At 42.4% G+C, this 15,092-nt stretch overlaps 1 protein-coding gene across 1 annotated transcript in view; it reads left to right on the plus strand.

Moving 5' to 3' along the window:
- The window catches only part of Snx30 (sorting nexin family member 30), a 106,766-nt gene that overhangs the window by 1,402 nt on the left and 90,272 nt on the right, over positions 1–15,092 (plus strand). The window lies entirely within an intron of this gene.

The raw sequence follows: 15,092 nt of genomic DNA on the forward strand, positions 1-15,092 counted from the left end.
TAATGTTCTTCTCCCCTTAGATGGAGGGTATGTGGTACAATAAAAATCAGTATGAGAAAATATGATTTGATGGGTTTACAATTAGAAGGATCTTGAGCACTCAAATTAGTTAGGGAGTGGGACTGATGTTATCTCCTAGAGGTTTGTAAAGCATTAGAAAGAAGAAAACTTAGGCTTGGTGTTTTTTTTTTTTCCCTTCATTTTATAGAAGATATATAGAGTATATGAGCACTTTCGTAGCTTGGAAATATCTTGCACGTATTTGACATTCAAAAACTAATTGTTGAATGGCTAAATGAATACTGTGTTGTTTCTTATGGACAGAGAAATTGATCTTAAATGGACATCTGTAGGATAGGAATTGAGGTTAAACCTTCTGATTTCCTTCTCAGTTCTGTGTAGGATAGTGAATCAATTATCTATTGCTTGTAACAAGTCCCCAAAATATAGTACCTGGAAATAATGTCTGTGGGTCAGAAATCTGGGAGTAGCTTCTCTGGGTGTTTCTCACCTAGATCTTTCAGGAGGCTGCAGTGATTTGAAGGCTGGATTGAGGGAGAATCGGCTTCCAAGTTCACTCATGTAGCTGTTGGCAGGCTTTAGTTACTCTGCATGGGGCAATTTGACATGGCAGCTGGTTTCTCCTAGAGTCAATGAGCCAGTCTTATATAACTAGCCTCTACTGTGTTCTGTGGGTCACGTAGACCAACACTGGTACAACGAGGGGAGAGGGTATGAATACCAGGAGGTGGAGATCACTGGGGCCATCTTGGAGGCTGTTTAAAATATGTGCTTAATGATTTGCTCGTGGGTGACACCTGACTTAGCAGTGTGATTGTTTCATTAATAAGTTCTTGGAGGGAGTATGCCCTGCACCACCAAGATCTGGGTGGGTCAAGAGTGAGGCACAAGTCTGATTACTGATGGCTTCCTTCCCAGGATCAGTTCTTTGAGAGAGACAATCTTGAAGGCACTATTATTAATTATTGGACAGCTATGGGGAAGATCTAAATAATACCAGTCTCAAGGGCCTGATTTATAGTAAGCCACTTTTCCTTAGAGGCTTAGCATTGTAATTTCCTTTTCTAACTGGGAGTAACATTTTCCTCCAATCTTGACTACACAGGTGTTCTTGTGAATTTCTGTAGAGAGAAGCTAGCAAGTGGCAGAGGTACGTCAGAACAGGAAGCCTACTCTTTGCCCTGCTTTCTCTTGCTTAGGCAGCCTGGGGGTCATTGGTGGGTGGGTGGGTAAGTCAGGTGCTGTGGTCTTTGGATTTTAGGATTGTGATGACAAGCAATCAGGGTTGAAGAGTGAAGGTTGGACAGGCTGCCCTCAGTGCATTGTTATTATGCAGAGGGGACTTGGTTCTGTGGCACAGGGTGGTGCTGTGAAATAAGATAACCTGGCCCCTTGGTCCAGCTGACACTCTGAATGGCTTCTTAGTGCTCAAGTAGGGCAGAGACCAAATATGGTGGATGCTCCATCCATAAAGTTCTCAAATCATTCAAACCATGGGGTGATGGAGGAATTCTTTATATTTCCCTAGGGTTGCTAGGGTTAATTCGTCTGATGCCAGCTAAACCCACAGGCCTTATATCATCACTTCTCTCCTCTCTAACTAAAATTTTAAATAATTCACTTGATGTATTTGTCCTCTTTTTACTTTCATCCATGGATTTCATCATGTTTCTCCTCTGACTCAGCCTCTGATTTCTGTATGCCTTCCAGAAGGGAATACCTAAACCCTCTTAAGCCCTGTTCTGTGACTAACACCTCTTCCCATATCCCCACCCTCTTTACTGAACTTGTCCTCCTCCTTCCTGCCCCCTTAGGTCACCTAGATTTCCCTGAAATCTTAGAAATGGAGGTGTCTTTTCATTCTATACTTCATTTAAATCAGGGCCAGGAGGTGGGCTTCAGGGTCCTTTCCCTCCATTCTCCATTGCCTTTTTTAAACCAAGGTCTGGTCTTTTGAGGATCATGTCATTTTTTTTTTATTCATTCAAAAAAAAAAAAAATAGGACTTCCTCTGAGCTAGGCCCTGTTCTAAGAACTTGAGATGAATAAACCAGCCCAGGTCACCCTAAACCTGCCCTCAGGGGGGTACATTTTGGTGACTTTGTACTATATTATGCAGTAAATGCCTTGGAAAAATGAAAAAGTTGAACGGGGAGGGGGTCTTCAGGATCACTGGCCGTGGGGAGGGGAATTTGGGTAGGCCTTACTGAGACTTGACGGAAATGAGAGAGTCAGCAGGTGGATGTTTGGAGAAGTGTCAGGTGGAGGGCAGCCGGAAGCAGAGGCCTGAGATCACAGGCCTGGTGAGTCTGGGAGACCTGGAGACCAGCGTGCCTGGGGCAGAGTGAGCTTTGGAAACTCACAAACCAAGGGGTACAGAGGAATCAAATTGCATTTGCCTTTGGCAGCGCTTCCCTGAGGATTTTGGCCTTGACTTTGAGTGCCACAGAGAGGGGGCTTTCCAGGGTCTGGAGCCTGTTTGGACTCTCGTGGTCAAAGGAGCAAACAGGCTGTGGAATTGGGAATACCTTGTTTGTGCTGCAGAATTAGGACTCCTTTAAAGGTCAGAAACCAAAGCATACTGATGAACCAGAGCTGGGAAAAGTCTACTGCTTCCTGTTGAAGAGGCCCAGGGACTTTGGCTTCAGGAATGGCTGGAACAAGGTATCCAGATGATGTTGGAATCTGTCACTTGCCATCTCTTGGCTCTGCTTTTTTCTGTACTAGCTTTTTTTTTTTTTTTTTGCCTCCTCAAGCTAGTGGAGGGATATGTTTCACAGACGAGCTTCACGGCTCCAGCAGAGAGCTCCTCTTTCCTGATAGTTCCAGTGAAAGCTCTGGGCTGGTGTCTTGTTGGCTTAAATTGGGTCAGGTACCTAAACCTGTCTTTGTGACTCTAATTGCTCAGACCTGATCTGAGCGCTTTAGCTTTGTAATGAGGAGAGGGATTTTTATTTTTTCTACAATAGTGAAGTATACAAGTGGAGCATTTAAAAATGTCTGGAGATTTTAAAGAATAAAATGTATCCGTACAGTTTAAAGAATAATAAAATGAATGTCCATAATAAGACATAGACTATTACAAATACTTTGGAAGCCCCTCTGTGCTTAGGAAGGAAAGAGATGGTTTTCACAGTAAAATCAAGGTGGGGGCCTAGCTCAGCCCTGGAGGACTTGCTGAGCATGCCTGAGACCCTGGGTTTGACTCCTCAGCACCAAACAGCAACAACAACAAAAACCCAAAGCAAAATCATGGTCTTCCTGTAACCAGAAGGAGGAGGAGTGCACGTAGGACAAGCAGGAAGCACTGAATGTTCACTGCTACCTTTTTCTTCCCTGTAATTTTCTTTTTTATTATTTTTATGCTGTGCTGGGGATTGATCCTAGGGTCTTGTGCATGCAGGCAAGTGCTTTACTGCTGAGCTGCATCCCTATCCCATTCCTGTCATTTTCTAACTTCATTACTGTTCACTCTCATTCATTAAAATCTTTAGCCCCTCAACTTACTGTCTTTTCAAAGCACATCCTCATCTTAGAGGACTTAACCATTCACATGACTGATCTGTCCGAGTCTCCAAAACTATCTATTTCTTGCCCTGTTTATCTCTAATCACTTTCACCATTTTTATAGCTCATCTGCCTTCTCTCTGGCCACACCCTTATATTATAATACCTACAGTTAGTCCAGCACTGAAATAATGCTATTAGATACCTTTAAAATGTTTATTTTGTGTATTTTAGGTATATAATGTGATGTTATGGGATACATAGAGGTAGTAAAAAGGTTACTGTAGTGAAGCAAATTAGCATATGTGTGTGCATGGAGGGCCAAGGGCAGCTAAAACCTCACTTTCTAGCCCAGTGAAGACCCTACTGTCAACACCTGAGTGTGCAGACCCCCTCTGTCACTGTTAGAATAAGCTTCTGTATCCTTGCCCAAAGGTTCACGTGTTGGGTCCATGGTCTCCGGGTGTTGGTAATGGGAGGTGATGTGAACCTGTTAGAAGTGGCTGAGTGAGAGATCCTTGTGTCTTTGGGGTCATGACCTATTGTGGGGTCCCAGTCTTTCTCTCTGCTTCCTGGCTCAAGATGTGACTTCTGACTCTCACACACACACACACACACACTCCACTACCACCCCACTGTGGGCTCCTCACCAGAACAGAGCTAATGCAGGTGCCATGCCCTTGAACTTCCAATTCTGAGCTAAACAAACCTTTCTTCCTTTTTTTTTTCCCCCCTAATGCTGGGCATTGAACCCAGGGCCTTTTGTGGCTAAGCATATGTTCTACCACTGAACTACACCCCAGCCTAATTTTTTTTCTCTTTATAAAATGAGTTGCCTCAGGCATTTTATTGTAGTAACTCAAAGCTGACATTAAGCCCTCTCAACTGACTCATTCCTATTCATGTTTAAACATCCTCAAAGTGAATATGAAGAGAAGTGCCCTGTCGCTCTCTTGCCCTCCATCTCATGCCCAATTTTGTGATTCCCCTTTATACTCTTTGAAAGGAAGGTTTGCTGTTCTCACCTCTACGCTGCTAACCTCTGACTTATTGCTCAGCCTCCTGCCCTCTGGTTTTGAATTTTGCTATTCAGGGACTGCCCTGACTCTCTTATTGCCAAATTCAGTAGGTGCTTCCTAGGTCTTATCTCACCTGGCCTCTTGGCAGGCAGCACTTGATCCTGCTAAAGTACTTGCCGCCCTTGGCTTCCTGTTTTAGAGTGTGCGCTCTGGAGTCAGGTCATCTGGATTTGAATCTCAGCTTCACCATTTATGATCTGGGCAACTGCAAATTGCTTAACTTCTCTGAGCCTCAATTTCCTCATCTGTAAAAAGAGAGTCACAGAAGTACTGTATAGCTGGGTTGATCCGTGAGTTTGGACAGTAGTGCCCGGCACATCAGGACGCTTTAATCAATGTAAGGTGGTGGTTATTATTCCTTGATATTCCAGATTTTCTTTCTGCATTTTTGTCTATTTGTCAGTTTCCATGTCCGTTGCAGTCCCATCAGGGAATAAAAAAGACTGAAGGTGTTTTGTATGGAGAGGCCGTAGTACGGGGAAGTAGTCACCTAGCGGGTGGAAAACCTAAGATGCCAAGGGCAGGTGAGGAGCCCAGAGAGCAGCCATGGCAGGAAGCTGCCGTCACCCTCAGGACCAGAAACAGTGAAGAAGGTGGTGTTAGCAGAAGCCGAGAGCTTCTGGGGGAGCTAGCCTGGAGGTGGGGCTCCTAAGAGCTGGAACCACAGAGGAAGGGGTCCTGGAGGGGAAGCTGCACGGCCAGGGACACTTGCCGGAGAAGAAGCGGGGAGTTGGGCACTGAGGAGAAACACCTGGCTGTTCTTGTCCTGCCGCCTGTCTTTCCTGTCTTTCACTGGCCCAGCTGTGGTCCTGAGTGGACCTGTGCCCCAAGGGGCGCCCGAGATTAGTTAGAAGGGTGCTGAGGGAAAGGGCTGCTTCTGTTAGATGGTGAGCAGCTGTTTCCTGAGTGGGTTATCGTGCCTGCCTAAGGATGAGCCAGAGAGGGAAGTGGAGCCCGGAGGGGAGAGGGCAAGCACGTGAATTCTGGGCCAGCTGTGCCTGGCTTCCTGGTCACAGGAAGTAGTCAATTCCCTTTTGTTTGATTTATTACTTAAAACTGGGGGGGGGGAGTTTGACAGTATATTTACCTTGAAATATGGAGTGAAAAGTTAGTTTTACTTTGGGAATGTTGAGGAGGGTGGGTTTAATTCCTGTCGATCAGACCCATTATTAAGGTATATGTCTGTGCATCGGTTCAGGTGGCGGAGGTGTGGCTTCACCGGTTTGTGAGGTTTGAGGGGACAATCAGGTGTGGGGTGGGCTTAGGTGTAAGGTGGTGTTATTATTCCTTGATATTCCAGATTTTCTTTCTGCATTTTTATCTTAGCCCACCCCACAAATAGACAGAAATGTAGAAAGAAAATCTGGAATACAATGTCAAGGAATAATAATAAATGCTAGTCCAGAGAAGTGATGCTCAGATTGGGAAGCAAGTGTGACGTGTACAGATGCCTGTCATGTGGTCTTATGAAGCCAGAAGTTCAGGAGCACAGCTCCCAAGGTGGGGTTGACTGTGCTCGCAGGAGGAGGATTGGGTTGGGCCATGTGTGGAGAGAGGGTCAGAGCATCTCAAGCAGGGACTGGTGCACGGGGACCTGGGTAGACAGGTCAGGAGGGGACTGCAAACTGTTCTGAGTGCCATGATGTGGAGGTTAGCTCCTTTCTTTAAGCAGCAGCAGCCTCAGAGGGTCTTTGAGCAGGGAAATGTGTGATCAGCGCTTAGGATGGGGAGGGACTGGCAGTGAAGAGGTACAGTAGGAAGGGGTTAGCCTGGCTCATGACTCGATGGGCAAGGTGCACCTTATGCAGTTGAGGGGGAGAAATAAAGAATGTCCATGCGCTTCTGCCCTTTTCAATGCTTATTCACTCAAATCACTCAGTAAAATTTCACTCTATGGGTTCTTTTTTTAAAAAATATTTATTTTTTTAGTGGTTGTTGGACACTATACCTTTATTTTTTTAATTTTTGTGGTGCTGAGGATTGAACCCAGGACCTCGCATGCGCGAGGCCAGTGCTCAACTCCAGCCCCCACTCTATAGGTTCTTTTTATTTATTTATTTATTTTTTAGTTTTCGGCGGACACAACATCTTTATTTGTATGTGGTGCTGAGGATCGAACCCAGCGCCGTGTGTTATGCCAGGCGAGCGCGCTACGGCTTGAGCCACATCCCTAGCCCGTGGAGCACAATTTTTCGTGTCTCTGTTTCTTAATCAAGAAAATGACAATCCTCAATGCTAGGCACTGAAATGGACATAATCAGTTCACAGCAAACAATTCTAGATTGATTCTAAGCATTGCAAACACACTTAATCATGCCAGGCTCATGACAGACATTCCCTCTGCAAGCTAAGCTCAAGTGTCACATCAAAAGTCTCAAGCCTTAAGCTCTAAGTCCAGCAGATGCACACTCACTCAGACCATGTGATCAGATCAGGAACCAAGGCAGGCTTCTCCTGGGGTGGAGCAGAGTCCTTGTCTCACCAGAGTCAAGAGGCTGCTGTAGTTTGAGAGCCCTGAGAACAACGCAGAGGATCAGGCAGATGAGAAGAGTTGGGATGTCAGTCCAGGTCCTCCTCAGGCTCTCAGGCTTGTGTGCATCAGTGTTGGCTGGCTGAATGTCTGTTCATTTGCTCCATCATTTATACTAAATTTGGGGGCTTATGACCACCCTTTCAATCCCTATCAGCTGCTACTCAGTGACGTCATTCGTCCTGAGGTTAAAGCATCTGGTCTGGTGGTCCCCTCCCTGATTTTCTTGCTTTTATCAGGGCGAGGGCAACAAGCCGGAGACTTCACTCTGAGTTTTTCAGGGTGGAGAGAAGTGACTTGTTTGTGCCTGGGGGCCATGCTGGAGGGCTCCATAGTTGTACCTGGTGAGATGCGGGTTTCAAACTGGAGTTTTAAAATGGAGTTGCTTAGGCTAAGGCCTAAGGCCATCCTTATAGCTGAGGTTGAAGTTGTTGCTTGGGAGAAGGAAGATTAGTAAAGATGATTACTTTTGGTGTCCAGAGGAGGACTGGTTTCCTAGTCCAGGGGACTAATGCTCAGACTGGGAAACAAGTGTGATGTGTATAGATGCTTCTCATGTGGTCTCATGAAGCCAGGAGTTCAGGACAGAGGTTGTCAGAAGCCGGCTGCTGGAAGCCTGCTTGAACAAATCCCATCTCAGGGAAGCGCTTCTTTGTCAAACAGACATGTAATCCCCACAGATCCAAACAGATGGGAGTGGGAGAAGAAGTGAGGCCAGAGTTTAGACAGAGTGGATGTTGAAATGAAAGATGTGACAGCAGTTTGAGGATTGAGCTTTGGTGGAGGCAAAGGAAGTATGTAAACATTAGCATGGCCAGGGCCACAGATGCATGTGTGATCCACTGGGCTTGTTTATTAGGTATTAGATCATATGGTGTTTCAGGCCTGCCTTGCCCCGCAGAATTCTTCATTTAGCTACCATAGAAGGGAATCAGGAATTAATGCCAATGTGTGAAGTTTTGTGTGTACGTAGAGGCAGGGGAAAGAGGGATTTTGGGGAAAAGTGTTTCAGGGTTCCTGTTAGAGAACATCACAGAGGTCGGGAGAGCAAGCTGCACGCTTGAGTGGCAGAGTACAGGTGCTTTTCAAAATTCTAGTCTCTTGAGCATCTGCTACGTGTTGGGCTCTGTGCTAATGCTGCAGATGTAGAGAAAGATTAAAAAAAAAAAAAGCCTTTCCCTTGAGATGTTCGTGGTCCAGTGAAGAAGAGAAACACACGAACAAATGTTTGTGTGTAAAAAGTGCTGAACTTATTTGCTAATTCTATGACTTTTGACAAATATCTTGACCTTTTTAATGCTTTTATTTCCCTGTCTCTATATTTTGGAATGTCCTACAGGGATGTTTTGAAGCTTAAACGAGTATTTTTAATGTTGTCTGCACTACAGGCTGAGCATCCCTAATCCAAAAATCTGAAATCCACAATGCTCTGAAATCTGAAACTTGAGCAATTTCAGATTTTGGATTTTGGGGTTGGGGATGCTCTCTCAGTAAGCTATGTGTAAGTATTCCAAAATCTGGAACTTTTCGTCCCAAGCATTTTTGGATAAGGGATACTCAGCCTGTATGCCAGTGCTAGATGGTGGTGTTGCCCTGGATGTAGACCCTGAGAACAGTTGCTGGTCATTTATTTGAGGGGTGAAGGAAACAGCATTAGAAGAGTAGGGGAAGTGACACAGGGAAGGGACGTTAACCACTAAAGGGTATGTTACCAAGCCAGTTTCCACTGAGCATGGACCAGCAGGGAGCCTCTCCGTGGTGAGGGAGCTAGGGCCAGCAGCAACTCTCATTGGTTATTGATTGAAGGCTGCTTGGGTGGGGTGTTTGGGTATTAATTCCCAAGCACTTGCCAACTTGCCCCGTGGTGAGCAAAGTAGGTTCAGCAGCCAGATGAAGCCGTTAGGCTGAGAAATGCAGGTGCTGGGGCTTGGGAGTCAGGTCACTGGGCACTGATAAGGGGATATACAGATGGGGCCCCAACAGCATCTGTTACAGTAATTATGAAAGTGATGTATGAGGAATAAAGCAAAGGTGACCTTGCTTAGGAAGAGAGAGTGGCTTTTCCAAAGAAGATAATGTTTGCATTGGAGAATGAAGTAGATGGTTTACAAATGGACAGAGGTAGGAAGAGCGTCTGAGGCCCCCAGAACCCCTCAAAACCCAGAATGGGTCATCACTTAGCAGTGTCAAGTAATGTACGTTGTGCACCAGGGGGTCAGAAAGGGATGCCTGGAGAGGTAGAAAGCATGCAGATTGTACCCTGTAGTGACAGATACTAAAGCCTGAGCAGTCTGGAGGTTGGTCAAGTATCACACAGGCAACAGCAGGACCATGTTGGTGGTTTTAAGAGAGGTTACTGTGATCAAGTCCCTAGCATGGATTGGATGGATAGAGCCTGGCTGTAGGGAGTCCAGGGAGGAGGCTGTTGCAGCAGGAGATGGGGATGCGCGGGGGTGGGGGGGTGGGGGGGTGGGGTAGGGGTGGGGTAGGGGGGGTGGGGGTGGGGAGGTGGGGGGGGGAGAAGTATTAAACTCGGGAGTGTATTGGTCAGTTTTTTGTTTTTTGGTTTTTTTGCACATGATAGATACCCAACTTGCATTAACTTCAACAAAAAGCCAAATCTGTTGACAGGCTCTTTTAACTATAGGAATGAGCGGAACTTGTGAATGCCACTGAGGGTTGGTATTCTCAGACCAGTTTGGTGCATGTCAGGAATCATGGCAACTGGTAGACATCTTGCATTCCTCACATTATATAGCTCTGCCTCCAGAGGGGTTGGGGAGAGGGCTTCTCTTCCCAGGGAAGAATGTCTTGGACTTGGAAATGCCCATCCTCAGACCAGACCAATCAATTGGACCTTGAGAGTCATGTACTGTGATTGGTCCAACTTGGCTCAGGAATTTCCTGGGCCAATCAGTTGTGGCTGGGGTAGGAGTCTGAAGATATAAATGAGCTCTATTCCAGCTACAGAATCCCAAAGGCAATCGCGAGGTGTGCTGGACAGGCGACAAAAGATCTCTACAGGGAAGACTCTGGTCATTGGCATTGTGACTGGCTAATGATGGCAAGACTAAAACAGGAATTTGAGAAGCAGGTCAACAATTAAAACTATATGTTTTCTAAGGCATATATGCTTCTTTTAAAAAAAGAAATATAATTTACATGCCATAAAACCTTTTTTTTTTTTTTTTTTTTTTGAGATTGATCTCATGATACCCAGGCTGACCTTGAATTCTTGGGCTCAAGTGATTCTCCTGCCTCAGTTTCCTGAGGGACTACAGACCTATGCCACTATGTCCAGCCACAAAATTAATCTTTTAAAAAATATTTATTTATTTATTCAGTTCATAATAGTTATATATAACATTGAGATTTATTTTGATATAATTATAAATGCATGGAGTATAGTTTGCACAATTAAGTCCCCAGTACTTAGGCTTAACCTCCCCCTTCTCCCTCTTGCTGTTCCCTTTTTTCTACTCTACTAAATCTATTTAATCTTTTTTTAAAAAATTAGCATCTTGTGGAAGTACATAATGATGAGACTCCTCATTGTAGTGTATTCATATATGTACATTGGAAAGCTAGATTCATTCCACTCTTTTTCCCTTATCTTGTCCATTCTCCCTCTCCCTCAGTCCCCTTCTTCTATTCCTCTGATTTTTATTTTATTTTGATGGAATCTCCCCATTTGTTTTCTCTCTTCCCCTACCCAATTTTAGACTAGCTTCTGCATATCAGAGAAAACATTCCACCTTTGACTTTGAGTCTGACTTATTTCACTTAGCATTATAGTCTCCAGTTCCATTCATTTACCAGCAAATGACATAATTTCATTCATTTTCATGGCTGAATCTGTGAGTATATATGTGGTATGTATGTATACACACACACACACACACACACACACACACACACACCCCACATTTCCATTTTTCTGTTGAAGGGCACCTTGGTTGACTCGATAGTAAGGATATTGTGAATTGTGCTGCTATAAATTGATGTGGCTGTCTCCCTAAAATATGCTGATTTTAGATCTTTTAGATATATATTGAGAAGTGGGATACCTGGGTCATATGGTGGTTCCATTTCTAGTTTTTGGAGAAGTTTTCGTACTGCCTTCCAGGGTAGTTGCACTAATTTGCACTCCTCCTAATGATGTATAAGTATACATTTTTCTTCACATCCTCACCAACATTTAAGCATTATACAGATTTAATGCAATTCCAATCAAAATTCCAATGATATTCCTCACAGAAATACAAAAAGCAGTCATGTGTCCATCATCTTTTCTGGAAAAATAAGAGACTCAGAATAGCTAAAGTAGTCCTTAGCAGGAAGAATGAAGCAGGTGGCATCATATACCAGATGTTAAACTATACTACAGAGCAATAGTAACAAAAATAGCATGGTTTTGGCACCAAAACAGACTGGTAGACCAATGGTATGGAATAGAGGACACAGAGACTAACCCACATAATTACAGTTATCTTTATTAGACAAAGGCTCCAAAAACATACCATACATTGGAGAAAAGATAGGCTCTTCAACAAATGGTTCTGGGAAAACTGGAGATCCATACGCAACAAAATGAAATTAAACCCCTATCTCTCACCATGCACAAAACTCAACTCAAAGTGGATCAGGGACCTGCGGCTAATAGAAGAAAAAGTAAGCCCAAATCTCCATCATATCGGATTAGACCCCTACTTCCTCCTATAGTGCAAGAATTAAAATCGAGAATTAATAAATGGGATGGATTCAAACTAAAAAGCTTCTTATCAGCAAAATAAACAATCAGTGAGGTGAATAAAGAGCCTACAGCTTGGGAGAAAATTTTTACCACTTGCACATCAGATAGAGTACTAATCTGTATATAAAGAACTCAAAAAACTTAAAACTCCAAAAAATCCAAATAACCTAATAAATAAATGGGCCAAGGAACTGAACAGACACTTTTCAGGTGATATACAATTAGTTAACAAATATATGAAAAAATGTTCAACATCTCTAGCAGTTAGAGAAATGCAAATCAAAACTACTCTAAGATTTCATCTCACTCCAGTCAGAATGGCAGCTATTATGAATACAAACGGCAGTAAGTGTTGGCGAGGATGTGGGGGAAAGGCACACTCATATATTTCTGGTGGGTCTGCAAAATGGTGCATCCAATACGGAAAGCAGTATGGAGATTCCTTGGAAAACTGGGAATGGAACCACCTTTTGATCCAGCTATCCTTCTCCCTGGTCTATACCTAAAGGACTCAAAAAGAGCATACTACAGGGTACACAGCCACATGAATATTTATTGCAGTACAATTCACAATAGCTAAACTGTAGAACCAGACTAGATGCTTATCCTTCAGTAGATGAATTGATAAAGAAACTGTGGTATATATACACAATGGAATATTATTCAGCAATAAAAGAGAATAAAATCATGGCATATGTAGGGAAATGGATGGAGTTAAGTGGGTAAATGGATGGAGTTGGAGAAGATAATGGTAAGTGAAGTAAGCCAATCCCAAAAAACCAAATGCCGAATATTTTCTCTGATATAAAGAGGCTGACTCATAGTGGGGTAGGGAGAGGGAACATGGGAAAATTAGACGAATTCTACGTAGAGAAAAGGGGAGAGAGAGAGAGAGGGAGAGGGCAAGGGGGTAAAAAAAGATGGCAGAATGAGATGGACATCACTACCTAAGAACATGTATGAAGAAGACCCAAGTGGTGTGAATGTACTTTGTGAACAAGCAGAGATATGAAAAATTGTGCTCTATAAATGTAATGTGAATTGAAATGCATTTCAAAAAATTGAAAAAAAATGTGAGGAGAGCTTATAGAATGGGAGAAGATCTTTTCCACTTATTTCTTAGGGCATTAATATCCAGAATATATAAAGAACTAAAAATTTAACACCAAAAAATCAAATAACCCAATAAATAAAAGCAAAGAACTAAACAGGCACTTCTCAAAACAAGAAATACAAATATCTAACCAATATATGAAAGAATGTTCAACATCTCCAGCAATTAGAGAAATGCAAGTCAAAACCACCTTGTCAGAAAGGCAATTATCAAGAAAATTCATTTTTTAAAGCATCCAACTTAGTGGTTTTTAGTATATTATTAGACACCCTGTACCTGCTAGCAGACACTCTGTTTCCTTTACTACCAACCCCTGGCAACTACTAATTGGCTTTCTTTCTCTGGATTTGTCTATATTGGATATTTTTTGTAAATAGAATTATAGCAATAGGTAGTCTTTGGGTCTAGCTTCTTTTGCTTTGGCTAACATTTTAAAGGTTCATTTATGTTGTAGTATATATCAGTACTCAATTTTCCCCCAGCTATATTGAATCATGGTTGATACAAATGAATATATTTAAGATATACAATGCAACGTTTTAATATATTTATAGATTATGAAGTGATTACCATAATTAAGCCAATTAACATGTCCATCACTTCATAATTACTTTGGTGATACCCTTTCGATCTCCCTTAGCAAATATAAAATACTTTATTATTATTTGCAGTCACCATGTTATATGTTAGGTCTCAAGAATTTATTATATAACAGAAAGTTTGTACCCTTTGACCTATCTCTCCCTCTTCTCCCTACCCACCAACATTATTATTATTTTTATGAGTACTGTTCTATTTTATGTATGAACCATATATTATTTATTCATTCATCAGCTGATGAATATGGGGCGTATATGTACTTTTTTGGGGAAAAGATATTAACTGTATTTTATATAATTTCATACAATAATTTTGACATTTGAAGTTAGTGGAAATTTTAATCATTTTAAGTGAATGTGCAATAGATGCTTTCCATTGACTTTTTAAAAATTGTCTTAACCATTTATAAGTGTGCAGTTCAGTAGTGTTAAGTCTATTCACATGTTGTGCAACAGTTTTCTAGAACTTTCTCACCTTGCAAAATTGAAACTGTGTACCTGTTACATGACAACTCCCATAGCTATCCTTCCCCTAGGATTTCCTTTTTTATATTCCATTATATATATATACCACATGTTTTCCATTCATACAGTGGATGGTATGTCACTTTTGCCTCTTCTGAAAAATGCTACAATGAGCATGACTCTGCAGGTGTCCCTTTTCAAGCCTTTTGGATGTATACCTAGAAGGGGATTGGTGGATCATATGGTGATTCTATTTCTAATTTTTTTGAGGAACCTCCATTCTGTTTTCCAAAGTACTGGTACTATTTTACAGTCCCATCAATAAGGTACGGGGTTCTGATTTCTTCACATCCTTCTTAAGGCTTATTATTTTTTTCTTTTTGGTACCAGGGATTAAACCCAGGGGTGCTTAATCACTGAGCCACATCCTCAGCCCTTTTTTGAATTCTATTTTGAAATAGGGCCTTGCTGAGTTGCTGAGGTTGGCTTTGAACTCATGATCCTCCTGTTTCAGCCTCCTGAGCTATTTGGATTACAGGCATGCCCCACTGTGCCTACCTTTTTTTTTTTTTTTCAAATGTTGTCATCATATTGGGTGTGAGGTTATATCTTATTGTGGATTTGTGGGTTTGATTTGCATTTGTTTGTTCTCTTTGTTTTTTTGTTTTTTTGAGTCTGCGTCTCAGTTTGTGCTCTAGAATGGCCACCATACTCCTGCCTCAGCCTCTGGAGTAGCTGGGATTGTAGATGTGTGCCACTATGCCAGGCTGTTTTGTATCTTTTCATATGCTTGTTGTCCACTTGTATATCTTTTTTGGAGATGTATCAGTTCAAGTCCTTTGTTCATTTAAAAATTAGTTTATTTGATATTTTTGTTATTGAGTTTTGGGAGTATATATATTCTAGATATTAATCCCTTATCAGATATGTGGCTTGAAAATATTGTATCTCAGTCTGCAGTTTGCTTTTTTATTCTATTGATTGTGTCCTTTGCACAATTTTTGTTGTTGTTGTTGCATAAGCT

Source organism: Ictidomys tridecemlineatus, chromosome 4, assembly GCF_052094955.1.
Source record: "Ictidomys tridecemlineatus isolate mIctTri1 chromosome 4, mIctTri1.hap1, whole genome shotgun sequence".
Taxonomy (NCBI): domain Eukaryota; kingdom Metazoa; phylum Chordata; class Mammalia; order Rodentia; family Sciuridae; genus Ictidomys; species Ictidomys tridecemlineatus.